Genomic DNA, 19,385 nt, shown 5'->3' on the forward strand with positions numbered 1-19,385 from the left:
CTTTAGGCGTGGACAGGTCAACTTTAGACGTGTACACGTCAACTTTAGTCGTGAACAGGTCAACTTTAGTCGTGGACAGGTCAACTTTAGGCGTGGACAGGTCAACTTTAGACGTGTACACGTCAACTTTAGTCGTGGACAGGTCAACTTTAGGCGTGGACAGGTCAACTTTAGACGTGTAGACGTCAACTTTAGACGTGTACACGTCAACTTTAGTCGTGGACAGGTCAACGTTAGGCGTGGACAGGTCAACTTTAGACGTGTACACGTCAACTTTAGACATGTACACGTCAACTTTAGGCGTGGACAGGTCAACTTTAGGCGTGTAAACGCCAAGTTTATGTGTACACATTAACTTCACGTGTGTACGCATAATTTTCACCTGTACACAACAACTTTTGGCTGTACACATATACACGTATATAAGTCGAAATTTCTATTTTTTGTATGACCGCTTGTTAATGCCAGAAGTTTAGACGTAAAATGGTTTTAATGAAACCTTGACAGGGTGGTAAATGGCGCTTGAAGCAAAATGTTGACAGGGTGGTAAATGGCGCTTGAAACAAAACGTTGACAGGGTGTTAAATGGCGCTTCAAACAAAACGTCGACAGGGTGGTAAATGGCGCTTGAAACAAAACGTTGACAGGGTGGTAAATGGCGCTTGAAACATAACGTTGACAGGGTGGTAAATGGCGCTTGAAACAAAACGTTGACAGGGTGGTAAATGGCGCTTGAAACAAAACGTCGACAGTTGGTAAATGGCGCTTGAAACAAAACGTCGACAGGGTGGTAAATGGCGCTTGAAACAAAACGTTGACAGGGTGGTAAATGGCGCTTGAAACAAAACGTTGACAGGGTGGTAAATGGCGCTTGAAACAAAACGTTGACAGGGTGGTAAATGGCGCTTGAAGCAAAACGTTGACAGGGTGGTAAATGGCGCTTGAAACAAAACGTTGACAGTTGGTAAATGGCGCTTGAAACAAAACGTCGACAGTTGGTAAATGGCGCTTGAAACAAAACGTTGACAGGGTGGTAAATGGCGCTTGAAACAAAACGTTGACAGGGTGGTAAATGGCGCTTGAAACAAAACGTTGACAGTTGGTAAATGGCGCTTGAAACAAAACGTTGACAGGGTGGTAAATGGCGCTTGAAACAAAACGTTGACAGGGTGGTAAATGGCGCTTGAAACAAAACGTTGACAGGGTGGTAAATGGCGCTTGAAACAAAACGTCGACAGTTGGTAAATGGCGCTTGAAACAAAACGTCGACAGGGTGGTAAATGGCGCTTGAAACAAAACGTTGACAGGGTGGTAAATGGCGCTTGAAACAAAACGTTGACAGGGTGGTAAATGGCGCTTGAAGCAAAACGTTGACAGGGTGGTAAATGGCGCTTGAAACAAAACGTTGACAGTTGGTAAATGGCGCTTGAAACAAAACGTCGACAGTTGGTAAATGGCGCTTGAAACAAAACGTTGACAGGGTGGTAAATGGCGCTTGAAGCAAAACGTTGACAGGGTGGTAAATGGCGCTTGAAACAAAACGTTGACAGTTGGTAAATGGCGCTTGAAACAAAACGTCGACAGTTGGTAAATGGCGCTTGAAACAAAACGTCGACAGTTGGTAAATGGCGCTTGAAACAAAACGTTGACATGGTGGTAAATGGCGCTTGAAACAAAACGTTGACAGGGTGGTAAATGGCGCTTGAAACAAAACGTTGACAGTTGGTAAATGGCGCTTGAAACAAAACGTTGACAGGGTGGTAAATGGCGCTTGAAACAAAACGTTGACAGTTGGTAAATGGCGCTTGAAACAAAACGTCAACAGTTGGTAAATGGCGCTTGAAACAAAACGTCGACATGGTGGTAAATGGCGCTTGAAACAAAACGTTGACAGGGTGGTAAATGGCGCTTGAAACAAAACGTTGACAGGGTGGTAAATGGCGCTTGAAACAAAACGTTGACAGGGTGGTAAATGGCGCTTGAAACAAAACGTTGACAGGGTGGTAAATGGCGCTTGAAACAAAACGTTGACAGGGTGGTAAATGGCGCTTGAAACAAAACGTTGACAGGGTGGTAAATGGCGCTTGAAACAAAACGTCGACAGTTGGTAAATGGCGCTTGAAACAAAACGTCGACAGGGTGGTAAATGGCGCTTGAAACAAAACGTTGACAGGGTGGTAAATGGCGCTTGAAACAAAACGTTGACAGGGTGGTAAATGGCGCTTGAAGCAAAACGTTGACAGGGTGGTAAATGGCGCTTGAAACAAAACGTTGACAGGGTGGTAAATGGCGCTTCAAACAAAACGTCAACAGTTGGTAAATGGCGCTTGAAACAAAACGTCGACAGGGTGGTAAATGGCGCTTGAAACAAAACGTTGACAGGGTGGTAAATGGCGCTTGAAACAAAACGTTGACAGGGTGGTAAATGGCGCTTGAAGCAAAACGTAGACAGGGTGGTAAATGGCGCTTGAAACAAAACGTTGACAGTTGGTAAATGGCGCTTGAAACAAAACGTTGACAGGGTGGTAAATGGCGCTTCAAACAAAACGTTGACAGGGTGGTAAATGGCGCTTGAAACAAAACGTTGACAGGGTGGTAAATGGCGCTTGAAACAAAACGTTGACAGGGTGGTAAATGGCGCTTGAAACAAAACGTTGACAGGGTGGTAAATGGTGCTTGAAGCAAAACGTTGACATGGTGGTAAATGGCGCTTGAAACAAAACGTTGACAGTTGGTAAATGGCGCTTGAAACAAAACGTCGACAGGGTGGTAAATGGCGCTTGAAACAAAACGTTGACAGGGTGGTAAATGGCGCTTGAAACAAAACGTTGACAGGGTGGTAAATGGCGCTTGAAACAAAACGTTGACAGGGTGGTAAATGGCGCTTGAAACAAAACGTTGACAGGGTGGTAAATGGCGCTTGAAACAAAACGTTGACAGGGTGGTAAATGGCGCTTGAAACAAAACGTTGACAGGGTGGTAAATGGCGCTTGAAACAAAACGTTGACAGTTGGTAAATGGCGCTTGAAACAAAACGTTGACAGGGTGGTAAATGGCGCTTGAAACAAAACGTTGACAGGGTGGTAAATGGCGCTTGAAACAAAACGTTGACAGGGTGGTAAATGGCGCTTGAAACAAAACGTTGACAGGGTGGTAAATGGCGCTTGAAACAAAACGTTGACAGGGTGGTAAATGGTGCTTGAAACAAAACGTCGACAGTTGGTAAATGGCGCTTGAAACAAAACGTCGACAGTTGGTAAATGGCGCTTGAAACAAAACGTCGACAGGGTGGTAAATGGCGCTTAAAACAAAACGTTGACAGGGTGGTAAATGGCGCTTGAAACAAAACGTCGACAGTTGGTAAATGGCGCTTGAAACAAAACGTCGACAGGGTGGTAAATGGTGCTTGAAACAAAACGTTGACAGGGTGGTAAATGGCGCTTGAAACAAAACGTTGACAGTTGGTAAATGGCGCTTGAAACAAAACGTTGACAGGGTGGTAAATGGCGCTTGAAACAAAACGTTGACAGGGTGGTAAATGGCGCTTGAAACAAAACGTCGACAGTTGGTAAATGGCGCTTGAAACAAAACGTCGACAGTTGGTAAATGGCGCTTGAAACAAAACGTCGACAGGGTGGTAAATGGCGCTTGAAACAAAACGTTGACAGGGTGGTAAATGGCGCTTGAAACAAAACGTTGACAGTTGGTAAATGGCGCTTGAAACAAAACGTTGACAGGGTGGTAAATGGCGCTTGAAACAAAACGTTGACAGGGTGGTAAATGGCGCTTGAAACAAAACGTTGACAGGGTGGTAAATGGCGCTTGAAACAAAACGTTGACAGGGTGGTAAATGGCGCTTGAAACAAAACGTTGACAGTTGGTAAATGGCACATGAAACAAAACGTTGACAGGGTGGTAAATGGCGCTTGAAACAAAACGTTGACAGGGTGGTAAATGGCGCTTGAAACAAAACGTTGACAGGGTGGTAAATGGCGCTTGAAACAAAACGTTGACAGGGTGGTAAATGGCGCTTGATACAAAACGTTTACAGGGTGGTAAATGGCGCTTGAAACAAAACGTTGACAGTTGGTAAATGGCGCTTGAAACAAAACGTCGACAGGGTGGTAAATGGCGCTTGAAACAAAACGTTGACAGGGTGGTAAATGGCGCTTAAAACAAAACGTTGACAGTTGGTAAATGGCGCTTGAAACAAAACGTTGACAGGGTGGTAAATGGCGCTTGAAACAAAACGTTGACAGGGTGGTAAATGGCGCTTGAAACAAAACGTTGACAGGGTGGTAAATGGCGCTTGAAACAAAACGTTGACAGGGTGGTAAATGGCGCTTGAAACAAAACGTTGACAGGGTGGTAAATGGCGCTTGAAACAAAACGTCGACAGTTGGTAAATGGCGCTCGAAACAAAACGTCGACAGGGTGGTAAATGGCGCTTGAAACAAAACGTTGACAGGGTGGTAAATGGCGCTTGAAACAAAAAGTTGACAGGGTGGTAAATGGCGCTTGAAGCAAAACGTTGACAGGGTGGTAAATGGCGCTTGAAACAAAACGTTGACAGGGTGGTAAATGGCGCTTGAAACAAAACGTCAACAGTTGGTAAATGGCGCTTGAAACAAAACGTCGACAGGGTGGTAAATGGCGCTTGAAACAAAACGTTGACAGGGTGGTAAATGGCGCTTCAAACAAAACGTTGACAGGGTGGTAAATGGCGCTTGAAACAAAACGTTGACAGGGTGGTAAATGGCGCTTGAAACAAAACGTTGACAGGGTGGTAAATGGCGCTTGAAACAAAACGTTGACATGGTGGTAAATGGTGCTTGAAGCAAAACGTTGACATGGTGGTAAATGGCGCTTGAAACAAAACGTTGACAGTTGGTAAATGGCGCTTGAAACAAAACGTCGACAGGGTGGTAAATGGCGCTTGAAACAAAACGTTGACAGGGTGGTAAATGGCGCTTGATACAAAACGTTGACAGGGTGGTAAATGGCGCTTGAAACAAAACGTAGACAGGGTGGTAAATGGCGCTTGAAACAAAACGTTGACAGGGTGGTAAATGGCGCTTAAAACAAAACGTTGACAGGGTGGTAAATGGCGCTTGAAACAAAACGTTGACAGTTGGTAAATGGCACATGAAACAAAACGTTGACAGGGTGGTAAATGGCGCTTGAAACAAAACGTTGACAGGGTGGTAAATGGCGCTTGAAACAAAGCTGTGGCTATTGAGTCAAGTCAAACGAGCCCGTGTCTTGAGATGTCCGCACGCCGGTCTTGTAATTGAGTTGAAACGATGTCCAGCATTGGACCAGAGCCTGGAGACATTAATCACGTGAGTTCTCCTCCAGCCAGTCACTGCTGGAGTCTATCAAAGCTATCACGTGACAGCGGCCTTAACCCTTGTGATCCCAGCACTAGCCGCAGCTCGAATGGACACGTGCAATGAATGCCAGAGTTCGCAGCCCTCGCCTTGTTTTATGGGCCAAACGCAGGGGGAATATTTTTAATTTCGAAATTTAGATTTTGTACGACAACCGTTACGTCACCGTTTGATGTGTAATTTAATTATAATTTCAACAGCGTTTCTTACAGTCGACATTAACTGTTGTAAGCAGAATTTGATAGAAAGTTTCGATCTGTGACGCAGTCTGTTATTGGCGTTTTAAGGTGTTTGAATGATTGTTCCTACCGTTTTGGTCTTTTTTTAAAGGAAACTTTAAGCCACGTTCAGTTAAAAATGTGATACAGATCTCAATTGTTTTATAAATATTTCCATGAGAGTGAGGACGGTTGGTGGAAAATAAAATTAAAATCTTCTACTTGTATGTTTTAGATCGTAGCAGAGTTTCTTCCAGGCATCTCGAACGAAATGGAATTTATATAGAAAATATATACTTTTAACAGTGTTCGCCCCACCCCTCCCCCAGTTGACCAAACCTGTACACAAGCTACCTGTACACAAGCTACCTGTACACAAGCTACATGTACACAAGCTACATGTACACAAGCTACATGTACACAAGCTACATGTACACAAGCTACCTGTATACATGTACACAATCTACCTGTACACAAGCTACCTGTACACAAGCTACATGTACACAAGCTACATGTACACAAGCTACCTGTATACATGTACACAATCTACCTGTACACAAGCTACCTGTACACAAGCTACCTGTACACAAGCTATCTGTACACAAGCTACCTGTACACAAGCTACCTGTACACATGTACACAATCTACCTGTACACAATCTACCTGTACACAATCTACCTGTACACAAGCTACATGTACACAAGCTACCTGTACACAAGCTACCTGTACACAAGCTTCCTGTACACATGTACACAATTTACCTGTACACAAGCTACCTGTATATACTTTACATGGATTGTTTGTTGGACATCCAACTTTCTGCGTGATTGCACGTGGTTAAAGTCATCTTTTTTATGGTGTGGCTGCTTTATAAAATGTCATCTATATTTAAAGTCATCTTTTTTATAGTGTGGCTGCTTTATAAAATGTCATCTATATTTAAAGTCATCTTTTTTATGGTATGGATGCTTTATAAAATGTCATCTATATTTAAAGTCATCTTTTTGTCAGGATATTTTTAAAAAGACACCGGACTGATATTTGAATCAAGAGATCATGCTAGCAAACAATTACAGGCTATAAAACAAGGGCCATAAAACAAGATTTCATCTTGAAAAACATCGGGCCATTTACACCATCCCACTAAGGCCTGCACATAAAACATGATTGTCGCTTGATTGTCGCCTGATTGCTGCCAAATTGCTATGCGAGTATGAGACGAATCAAAATCTCGTGATGTTTATAAATAAATCATAAGAGCTGAACCCGCGTCAAAAGACGGAGTGAAGTAGAAAATGTCTGAAAATCTACATAATTATTCTTCAAAATTCTGGGATACTTTTTTCGAACTTGTTATTTAATTAGTAAAGTTATTTATCGATAAACATTTTAAACGTGTTAAAATTGTAAAATTGTATTACATATTTTTTTTTTAAATTATTTAATATTTTGTTTTCCATTTGTGGTTTTTTAAACTTATAAATAACCTACATGTTTTCAATTTATAAATTTTTTATTTTTATTTTTGTAGAACTCAATAAACAATTTTCTTCAAATCATAATTATGCGCTGTTGATTAGAATCATTTATTTGAATGAACTATTTATAACATGACCTATTGCTTTTGATAGCAGCCCTGATAACATTTCCAGAGAGCCAACCAATGTCAATTTGACCTATCTAAATCCGCATGAATCAACAATCTAGTAGTGTCTTAATTAGCAACCAATCTAGTAGTGTCTTAATTAGCAACCAATCTAGTTGTGTCTTAATTAGCAACCAATCTAGTTGTGTCTTAATTAGCAACCAATCTAGTAGTGTCTTAATTAGCAACCAATCTAGTAGTGTCTTAATTAGCAACCATTTAAAGCACAATTAATCATCAGCCAGACACAACAAATCAGCAATGACGTCATAGAAACAGAATCTACTAGGAGACGTAAAATTTAAAAACATAAAACATCAATATACTTACACGCGTGTCAACTGTTGAACATCTACACGCGTGTCAACTGTTGAACATCTACACACGTGTCAAATGTTGAACATCTACACACCAACACACGTGTCAACTGTTGAACATCTACACGCGTGTCAACTGTTGAACGTCTACACACGTGTCAACTGTTGAACATCTACACACGTTTCAACTGTTGAACATCTACACACGTTTCAACTGTTGAACATCTACACACGTGTCAACTGTTGAACATCTACACACGTGTCAACTGTTGAACATCTACACACGTGTCAAATGTTGAACATCTACACACCAACACACGTGTCAACTGTTGAACATCTACACACGTTTCAACTGTTGAACATCTACACACCAACACACGTGTCAACTGTTGAACATCTGCACACGTGTCAACTGTTGAACATCTACACACGCATCAACTGTTGAACATCTACACACCAAAACACGTGTCAACTGTTGAACATCTACACACGTGTCAACTGTTGAACATCTACACACCAAAACACGTGTCAACTGTTGAACATCTCCACACGTGTCAACTGTTGAACATCTACGCACGTATCAACTGTTGAACATCTACACACCAACACAGGTGTCAACTGTTAAATATCTACACAAGTGTTAACTGTTGTACACCTCTAGACAGGAGTCAACTGTTGATGCACATGTTGAACAGCATGGTTCAAATGCTGCCCACATCAAGTGAGTTATACCGTGAAGACGAACACAGAGATCCAAACACCAGAAAGGGAGACAAATTAAAAGCAAACTCGTGTAGTCGACACCCTGTAGCGATTCCTATCTTTGAAACATCCGTTTAGAATTATAATCGCCGTTGAACGTGTAAGGGGGAGTAATTTATGAACTTTTAATCTCAGACTATCTATAATTTAAAATCTCTGAAATATCGAATAGTTAAATAAAATTTTCCATTTTTTTTTTCCTTTGTTCAAATTTAGGAGTCAAGTGCCACGTGAATAAATTATGTCCTTTATATCTCAATAATTCACGTGAATAAATAATGTCATTTATATCACAATAATTCACGTGAAAAAATTATGTCATTTATATCTCAATAATTCACGTGAATAACACGTCATCTTGTTAAGAGCAAATAATTACTTAACTTACGGCCTCGTCTTTCTATCAAGACTTGTCACACAAACCCACCATCTTGTCCTACTACCACACAAACCCACCATCTTGTCCTACTACCACACAAACCCACCATCTTGTCCTACTATTAGCCACACAAACCCACCATCTTGTCCTACTACCACACAAACCCACCATCTTGTCCTACTACCACACAAACCCACCATCATGTCCTACTATTAGCCACACAAACCCACCATCTTGTCCTACTTTTAGCCACACAAACCCACCATCTTGTCCTAGTATTAGCCACACAAACCCACCATCTTGTCCTACTTTTAGCCATACAAACCCACCGTCTTGTCCTACTATTAGCCGTACAAACCCACCATCTTGTCCTACTACCACATAAAGCCACCATCTTGTCCTACTATTAGCCACATAAACCCACCATCATGTCCTACTATTAGCCACACAAACCCACCATCTTGTCCTACTTTTAGCCATACAAACCCACCATCTTGTCCTACTATTAACCACACAAACCCACCATCTTGTCCTACTATTAGCCACATAAACCCACCATCTTGTCCTACTACCACACAAACCCACCATCTTGTCCTACTATTAGCCACACAAACCCACCATCTTGTCCTACTTTTAGCCATACAAACCCACCATCTTGTCCTACTATTAACCACACAAACACACCATCTTGTCCTACTACTAGCCACACAAACCCACCATCTTGTCCTACTTTTAGCCATACAAACCCACCATCTTGTCCTACTATTAGCCACACAAACCCACCATCTTGTCCTACTATTAGCCACATAAACCCACCATCATGTCCTAATATTAGCCATACAAACCCACCATCTTGTCCTACTACCACACAAACCCACCATCTTGTCCTACTTTTAGCCACACAAACCCACCATCTTGTCCTACTATTAGCCACACAAACCCACCATCTTGTCCTACTTTTAGCCATACAAACCCACCATCTTGTCCTAGTATTAGCCACACAAACCCACCATCTTGTCCTACTTTTAGCCACACAAACCCACCATCTTGTCCTACTTTTAGCCATACAAACCAACCATCATGTCCTACTATTAGCCACACAAACACACCATCATGTCCTACTACCACACAAACCCACTATCTTGTCCTACTACCACACAAACCCACCATCTTGTCCTACTTTTAGCCATACAAACCAACCATCATGTCCTACTATTAGCCACACAAACACACCATCATGTCCTACTACCACACAAACCCACCATCTTGTCCTACTACCACACAAACCCACCATCTTGTCCTACTTTTAGCCACACAAACCCACCATCTTGTCCTACCTTTAGCCATACAAACCAACCATCATGTCCTACTATTAGCCACACAAACACACCATCATGTCCTACTACCACACAAACCCACTATCTTGTCCTACTACCACACAAACCCACTATCTTGTCCTACTATTAGCCACACAAACCCACCATCATGTCCTACTATTAGCCACACAAACACACCATCATGTCCTACTGTTATCCATACAAACCAACCATCATGTCCTACTATTAGCCACAAAAACACACCACCATGTCCCACTATTAACCACACAAACCCACCATCTTGTCCTACTACCACACAAACCCACCATCTTGTCCTACTACCACACAAACCCACCATCTTGTCCTACTATTAGCCACACAAACACACCATCATGTCCTACTACCACACAAACCCACTATCTTGTCCTACTACCACACAAACCCACCATCTTGTCCTACTTTTAGCCATACAAACCAACCATCATGTCCTACTATTAGCCACACAAACACACCATCATGTCCTACTACCACACAAACCCACCATCTTGTCCTACTACCACACAAACCCACCATCTTGTCCTACTTTTAGCCACACAAACCCACCATCTTGTCCTACCTTTAGCCATACAAACCAACCATCATGTCCTACTATTAGCCACACAAACACACCATCATGTCCTACTACCACACAAACCCACTATCTTGTCCTACTACCACACAAACCCACTATCTTGTCCTACTATTAGCCACACAAACCCACCATCATGTCCTACTATTAGCCACACAAACACACCACCATGTCCCACTATTAACCACACAAACCCACCATCTTGTCCTACTACCACACAAACCCACCATCTTGTCCTACTATTAGCCACACAAACCCACCATCTTGTCCTACTATTAGCCACACAAACCCACCATCTTGTCCTAGTATTAGCCACACAAACCCACCATCTTGTCCTACTACCACACAAACCCACTATCTTGTCCTACTACCACACAAACCCACCATCTTGTCCTACTATTAGCCACACAAACCCACCATCTTGCCCTACTATTAGCCACAGAAAACCACGAAACACGCTAATCCTACTCGTGGTTTAAGTCGACCCAATCGTTTAAGGGACTTGTGGTTATTTCACCCCAAGATCTCGACCTAAACAAATCTTGTTTGCGCAGTTCCATATCAACTGCATTTAATTAGCTAATTGAAACAAGATTCGGGTCAAGCGGCCAGCTTGCGCCTAATCACATCAAAACAATTGGCGCAGGGTGACACCACGGTTAAACACCACGGTTAAACACCACGGTTAAACACCACGGTTAAACATCACGGTTAAACAACACGGTTAAACAACACGGTTAAACAACACGGTTTAACAACACGGTTAAACACAACAGTTTAACATCACGGTTAAACACAACGGTTAAACATCACGGTTAAACAACACGGTTTAACACTACGGTTAAACACTACTGCAAATCAATTGGTTGAGGATTTTATATGTGATAATTATAGTAGCATGGTAAAATTATTAGTGCTGCCTTCAACATCTGGTCTATAGTAGTAAGATAACATTAATAGTGATGGCTCTGCATTTCCTAATTACTAATGTAACGAAAAGTATTTGTAAATCTACTAAACGGCACGTAATTGAGTATGATGGTGATATATGGAGGGCTGGGTAAAAAAAACATAAAATAAGTCATGGGTGATCTAAATTTTTGGAAAAAAAAAAGTTGCAGAAAAATCTCAATAGAACAACAAATATCGATTTACTTTGTAGGGATGGTCTAACTTGCCGCGTCTGTAAAACGGGTGGCATTTTTTTAAACAATTTATTTATAAACTTTAGTCTTAGAAATGGCGGGTTGGTGACGAAATCACATACGGGCGAAACTTTTTAAAAATATTCTTTTTTATAAAATGAAATTATCAAATTATTATGTTTTTTAAGAAATCGGAAGAAAATCACAATTTACATTTACCGGAAATCGTTCCAAAATGTATCTAAACATACGAATGCGATCTAATACTTAAATATGATATTTCGTCCACCTAAGTGAAACAGTAGGCCTACTCAAAAAATCGTGTTTACACACTCACACAGACAAATCACACACACACACACAATGACAACATCAAGATAGTCCAATACCAACTTCAATGATTTTGTTTACAGTAACTTCATCAATGGGAACTTGAGAGTACGGCATACACAGCATCAGTGTAATCGTTTCAAATCTAACACCAGTAAATCCATGGAAACGTAAAATAACTGACCACACGTTCACGGCACTTGCTCTCGGTGTAATCACGTAAGTTGTTAGAGATATCAAAAGTTTTAAACCGCGCCAGTTTTGACAGTTTTTATAAACTCTTGAACCGCATGCTCGACGTCAAGAAAACCAACACAGTTTTACCGGCCAGATTTGGTATACAATCAGTAAATATCGCTCTGAAAGATTGCTTACAAACGTAATTAAATAATTGTAAATTACATAAAAGACAATGCAATATGACATTAAATTTGATTTAATTGGTTGCCTGATTAATTTTTTTATGAATAAATTAAAATTTTGTCCAAATTAGTAGGCTGTCTCATCAAACTATTCCGCGCTATTACACACGCGTCATCAAGTTCAATAGGTGCGCAATGGTTTTTAGTCATGTAACTCTATTGTAAATAAAACATGTAAAGTACCTAAAAAAAATTCATAAAAAACGTTTTAATAACAAGCTTTTATTACAAGCTTTTATTTAACTCACTTCCTCGTCAGTCGTCAGTCTGTCTAGACGGAAACGCAGGAGTGAAAATTCGGACAGTTCTACTTGACCGATACGATTCACATTCGGTACGTGGGTCAAGACATGAAGACAATGCAATCTGAAACTAAATTTGACTTAATTGGATGCCTAATTAATTTTTTATGAATTAATTAAAATTTGGACCGAATTAGTAGGCATGTCTAGCCAACCACACCACACGCGTCATCACCTTCAATAGCTTCAATGGCTGCGTTCAAAAACCATTGCGCGCCTACTGAACGTGATGTTCAGTAGGCGCGCAATGGTTTTTAGTCATGTAACTCTATTGTAAATAAAACATGTAAAGTACTGAAAAAAAATTCATAAAAAACGTTTTAATAACAAGCTTTTATGTAATGATGCACTAAAAAGTAGAAAATAAATTATAGACTACTATTTAAATAACTATAAAGAAAAGCGTGGGTGTCTTCCTTAACATTAGTAAAGGTATCCAATAGATACTAAAGTGACCCACGCTTTTCTTTATAGTTATTTAAATAGTAGTCTATAATTTATTTTCTACTTTTTAGTGCATCATTACATAAAAGCTCGTTATTAAAACGTTTTTTATGAATTTTTGTAATAATCCACTAAAATGTAGAAAAAAATTATACACTGCTATTTAAACTACTATAAAGAAAAGCGTGGGTGTCTTCCTAAAAATAGATACTTAAGGAACCCACGCTTTTCTTTATAGTAATTTAAATAGCAGTGTATAATTTTTTTCTACTTTTTAGTGCATTATTACATAAAAGCTTGTTATTAAAAAGTTTTTATGAATTTAAAAAAAAAATAGAACTATAGTTTATATTGTATATGCCATTCAGCATAGAAAAAAATTAATTGGAGTTAAAAATTAATTATTACTAATTTTAAGGAGATGCATGACTTCACTATACAAGTAACGCCAGTAAGATGTGAGGGGGGTGTGGGGTGGTTTTATGAGGGGGAGGGTGTGGGGCGGTTTTTATGAGGGGAGGGTGTGGGGTGGTTTTTATGAGGGGAGTGTCTAAAGTAGCTTTTATCAAGGAAAGGTGTGGGGTGGTTGAGAGGAGGGTATATGTGTTGGGCTTGGTTGTGTGTGTGTGTGTGTGTGAGTGTGTGTTGTTGGCGTTGCGCTAGGCGGCCAGGCAACAAGATATTACTCGAACCATTTCCAATCCACGCAAGTCTGAGTTCAAGTCTGAGTTCAAGTCTGAGTTCAAGTCTGAGTTCAAGTCTGAGTTCAAGTCTGAGTTCAAGTCTGAGTTCAAGTCTGAGTTCAAGTCTGAGTTCAAGTCTGAGTTCAAGTCTGAGTTCAGTGGGTGAATTGAACAGAAAACCAACGCGTCACAGGCGACGACAAAAATAAATTTTAAAAATGTTGCTGTATCAATATAATAATATGTTACACGGATAAATACTAACCCACGTGACTCGACAGGTGTGGATTAAGCAAGTTTCGCCCTACGTAATACGGGCATATACTAAATGTATTGACTGTACACGGGTGAACAATGTCCGTTTTGTCTTACTTTAGCAGATCCCACATACCGTGAATCGGTCTTATTTTAAACCCAGCTGACGTTTATAAACAAGATATCACATGCAGAACAATATTTTCACAGCGTTAACTCCTAGGCCAGACTCTATAAAAACCACTCCTCTTACAGTCGCAAGCCCATGTCTCTCTATAAAAAACCACTTTGCTTACAGTCGCAAGTCCATGTCTCTCTATAAAAAACCACTCCTCTTACAGTCGCAAGCCCATGTCTCTCTATAAAAAAACCACTTTGCTTACAGTCGCAAGTCCATGTCTCTCTATAAAAAACCACTTTGCTTACAGTCGCAAACCCATGTCTCTCTATTAAAACCACCTTGCTTACAGTCGCAAGCCCATGTTTCTCTATAAAAACCACCTTGCTTACAGTCGCAAGCCCATGTTTCTATATTAAAACCACTTTGCTTACACTCGCAAGCCCATGTATCTGTATAAAAACCACCTCCAAGATTTGCTTGCTCAGGATTCTATGTAAAAACCACTTCTTCGATAACTCTATATTCATTGAATCAATAAAAAAAACAATGCATGCTGAGAATTTGAAATGAGTATTTTAATCGCCGTAAAAATCAACGTGTCACAAGAAAAACAATGCATCCTTCATGCCGTGAATTGTAATAGAAGCAAGCAAGGAGATGGATGGCCTACCTTAGCAGACGTCTGCCTGTGTTGACAACAAATGGTGAGTGCCAAATTCCGCCGCTGCCATATGAGGGAACCACACCAGTCACCTGCTTCTCTCCCCTGCCGGCCCGCCCACAACTTCACACGTCAGTGGCGGGCTGGGAGCGCGCGCAAACTGACGTCACTCACGTCTGCCCACAAACCCGGGGTACCCGTGGGTGACTAAATGCTCGCCGTGGGTCATCCCAAGTGTTGTTTGACTGTAAGATTTGTGACTGTAAGATTTGTGACTGTAAGATTTGTGACTGTAAGATTTGTAACTGTACGATTTGTGACTGTAAGATTGGTGACTCTAAGATTTGTGACTGTAGATTTGTGACTGTAGATTTGTGACTGTATATTTGTGACTGTAGATTTGTGAGTGTAAGATTTGTGACTGTAAGATTTGTGACTGTAGATTTGTGACTGTAGATTTGTGACTGTAAGATTGGTGACTGTAAGATTTGTGACTCTAAGATTTGTGACTGTAAGATTGGTGACTCTAAGATTTGTGACTGTAAGATTTGTGACTGTAAGATTTGTAACTGTACGATTTGTGACTGTAAGATTGGTGACTCTAAGATTTGTGACTGTAAGATTTGTGACTGTAAGATTTGTAACTGTACGATTTTTCACTGTAAGATTTGTGACTGTAAGATTTGTGACTGTAAGATTTGTGACTGTAAGATTTGTGACTGTTATATTTGTGACTAAGACTTGGGATTGCCATATAATATAAGTGATGCGCCGGCTTCCCATGAATTAGGACGAGCCGGCTGTCCATGAACGAGAAAGAGCCGGCTGTCCGTGAATGTGGGAGAGCCGGCTGTCCGTGAATGAGGTAGAGCCGGCTGTCCGTAAATAAAACAACGTGGGCTAACCTCATTAGCTCACCACCACATCTTCCGTGATCTTGATGACGTCACAACGTCACTGCTAAAATCACGCGATGGCCATCCAATACAAAGAAATGAAACATGTTTTTTTGTGAGCGAGACACGCGTGATGAGGGTTTGGGGGGGGGGGGGGGGGGGGGAGTTAAGCTGTAGCTTTGTGTTTCAGTTATTTGTATCATCAAGTGCGAACCTTTGATTTGAATGGGAAACTCAAACAATTATAGCGTCGTTTGGAATCAACTAAGAAAAAACTATATTAACGTTACACACACACGTTGAATTCAAAATGTAAATAAACCGGGAGCCATCTCCCCTAAACTTTCTCGAATATTCTTATATAAAAAACAGGGGATTGGAACTCAGGATATAGACATGAATTTTAATCCATTTTAAATACTTAAACTTTTTAAAATAGAATAAAATCTCGTAGAAAAAGAATTGCACACAGTGAACGCCAAATAAAATGTGCATAATAGTGCGGAATATTATTAGTACTTTAGAAATTTACATTCGTTTTTTGAGAAATCGAAAATAGCGTAAATAAGTACTTCCGGTCAACGGAAATTACTCAAAAATTTGACAGAAGGTAGAGAATTAGATCTTTGACTTACATGTGAAATTTCATTTATCTATCTGAAGTAGTACTCAAGTTATAGGCTTTTGAAAAATTCAAAGTAAAAAAGTACCACTTCCGGTTATCGGAAATCGCTCAAAAGTAGATAAGGATCTACGATTTTGATAAAATACTTATATATGAAATTTCATCAACCTAGCTGTAACGGTACTCAAGTTATCGTGTTACAGACACACATACACACGGACATACGGACAGAATTGCAAAGTCTAGTTTTTCCGACTCGATAACGCATAAAACGCCAAAATGTTTATATATTTGTATTAATAATTTTTGCTTGATTAAAATAAGTCCTCTATACTTCGGATGTGATGAAGGACTGAGGTGTAAAACGATGAAAACTGTCAAAATTTCATGTTATTTTTGTGCACGATTACAAGACTTTCTCTATACTTCGTATACACGAGAAAGTAAAAAACGATGAAAAGAGGGACGCATAATTCAAAAGATATTTGAGCTTTGAGGCAAATTTGAAATTCTAGCACGATTCTAAAACCCAACTTTAATTGTATAAATGGAAAAAAAACACAACTTGAAGCGTATGTTAACTGTACAAAATGTACACAAATCTAAGTCTAATGTGCATGTACACAAATCTAAGTCTAATGTGCCTGTACACAAATCTAAATCTAAGGTGTCTGTACACAAATCTAAATCTAATGTGTACGCAAATCTAAGTCTAATGTGTACATACATCCAAGTCTAATGTGTACACAAATCTAAGTCTAATGTGCCTGTACACAAATCTAAGTCTAGCGAACCTGTACACAAACGTAACGCTGTAGGAACTATGATGTTATTAGTTTGTTTTTCTTTCTCGCGGCATTGTATGACAAGATTTACAAGCAACTGTGATCCCAATATTCCATAGGGTTCCCAGAGGTCATATAAACTATGGGATGTTTCAAAACCAGATATCTTGTATAATAGAGGTGGACCTTGTGAGGGGTGGACCTTGTGAGGGGTGGACCTTGTGAGGGGTGGACCTTGTGAGGGGTGGACCTTGTGAGGGGTGGACCTTGTGAGGGGTGGACCTTGTGAGGGGTAGACCTTGTGAGGGGTGGACCTTGTGAGGGGTGGACCTTGTGAGGGGTGGACCTTGTGAGGGGTGGACCTTGTGAGAGGTGGACCTTGTGAGGGGTGGACCTTGTGATGTGTGGACCTTGTGAGGGGTGGACCTTGTGAGGGGTGGACCTTGTGAGGGGTGGACCTTGTGAGGAGTGGACCTTGTGAGGGGTGGACCTTGTGGACCTTGTGAGGGGTGGACCTTGTGAGAGGTGGACCTTGTGAGGGGTGGACCTTGTGAGGGGTGGACCTTGTGAGAGGTGGACCTTGTGAGGGGTGGACCTTGTGATGTGTGGACCTTGTGAGGGGTGGACCTTGTGAGGGGTGGACCTTGTGAGAGGTGGACCTTGTGAGGGGTGGACCTTGTGCGGGGTGGACCTTGTGAGAGGTGGACCTTGTGAGGGGTGGACCTTGTGGACCTTGTGAGGGGTGGACCTTGTGAGGGGTGGACCTTGTGAGGGGTGGACCTTGTGAGGGGTGGACCTTGTGATGTGTGGACCTTGTGAGGGGTGGACCTTGTGAGGGGTGGACCTTGTGAGGGGTGGACCTTGTGAGGGGTGGACCTTGTGAGGGGTGGACCTTGTGAGGGGTGGACCTTGTGAGGGGTGGACCTTGTGAGGGGTGGACCTTGTGAGGGGTGGACCTTGTGATGTGTGGACCTTGTGAGGGGTGGACCTTGTGAGGGGTGGACCTTGTGATGTGTGGACCTTGTGAGGGGTGGACCTTGTGGACCTTGTGAGGGGTGGACCTTGTGGACCTTGTGAGGGGTGGACCTTGTGAGGGGTGGACCTTGTGAGGGGTGGACCTTGTGGACCTTGTGAGGGGTGGACCTTGTGAGGGGTGGACCTTGTGAGGGGTGGACCTTGTGAGGGGTGGACCTTGTGAGGGGTGGACCTTGTGAGGGGTGGACCTTGTGGACCTTGTGAGGGGTGGACCTTGTGAGGGGTGGACCTTGTGAGGTGTGGACCTTGTGAGCCGTGAACCTTGTGAGGGGTGGACCTTGTGAGGGGTGGACCTTGTGAGGGGTGGACCTTGTGAGGGGTGGACCTTGTGAGGGGTGGACCTTGTGGACCTTGTGAGGGGTGGACCTTGTGAGGGGTTGACCTTGTGAGGAGTGGACCTTGTGAGGGGTGGACCTTGTGAGGGGTGGACCTTGTGAGGGGTGGACCTTGTGAGGGGTGGACCTTGTGAGGGGTGGACCTTGTGAGGGGTGGACCTTGTGAGGGGTGGACCTTGTGGACCTTGTGAGGGGTGGACCTTGTGAGGGTTGGACCTTGTGAGGGGTGGACCTTGTGAGGGGTGGACCTTGTGAGGGGTGGACTTTGTGAGGGGTGGACCTTGTGAGGGGTGGACCTTGTGAGGGGTGGACCTTGTGGACCTTGTGAGGGGTGGACCTTGTGAGGGGTGGACCTTGTGAGGGGTGGACCTTGTGAGGGGTGGACCTTGTGAGGGGTGGACCTTGTGAGGGGTGGACCTTGTGAGGGGTGGACCTTGTGAGGGGTGGACCTTGTGAGGGGTGGACCTTGTGAGGGGTGGACCTTGTGAGGGGTGGACCTTGTGAGGGGTGGACCTTGTGAGGGGTGGACCTTGTGGACCTTGTGAGGGGTGGACCTTGTGAGGGGTGGACCTTGTGAGGGGTGGACCTTGTGAGCCGTGAACCTTGTGAGGGGTGGACCTTGTGAGGGGTGGACCTTGTGAGGGGTGGACCTTGTGAGGGGTGGACCTTGTGGACCTTGTGAGGGGTGGAC

At 42.2% G+C, this 19,385-nt stretch overlaps 1 protein-coding gene across 1 annotated transcript in view; it reads right to left on the bottom strand.

The window, feature by feature from the left end:
- Positions 1-15,066, bottom strand: part of LOC131950957 (putative carbonic anhydrase-like protein 1) — a 41,100-nt gene extending 26,034 nt beyond the window's left edge. Inside the window, exon 1 of the mRNA XM_059313183.1 lies at positions 15,028-15,066. The gene's annotated coding sequence lies outside the window, so the exon portion shown is untranslated. The remainder of the gene's footprint in view (positions 1-15,027) is intronic.
- Between the last annotated feature and the right edge of the window lie 4,319 nt (positions 15,067-19,385).

This window comes from Physella acuta, unplaced genomic scaffold (genome assembly GCF_028476545.2).
Source record: "Physella acuta isolate Inbredline_101_S28 unplaced genomic scaffold, ASM2847654v3 ptg000792l, whole genome shotgun sequence".
Lineage (NCBI taxonomy): Eukaryota > Metazoa > Mollusca > Gastropoda > Physidae > Physella > Physella acuta.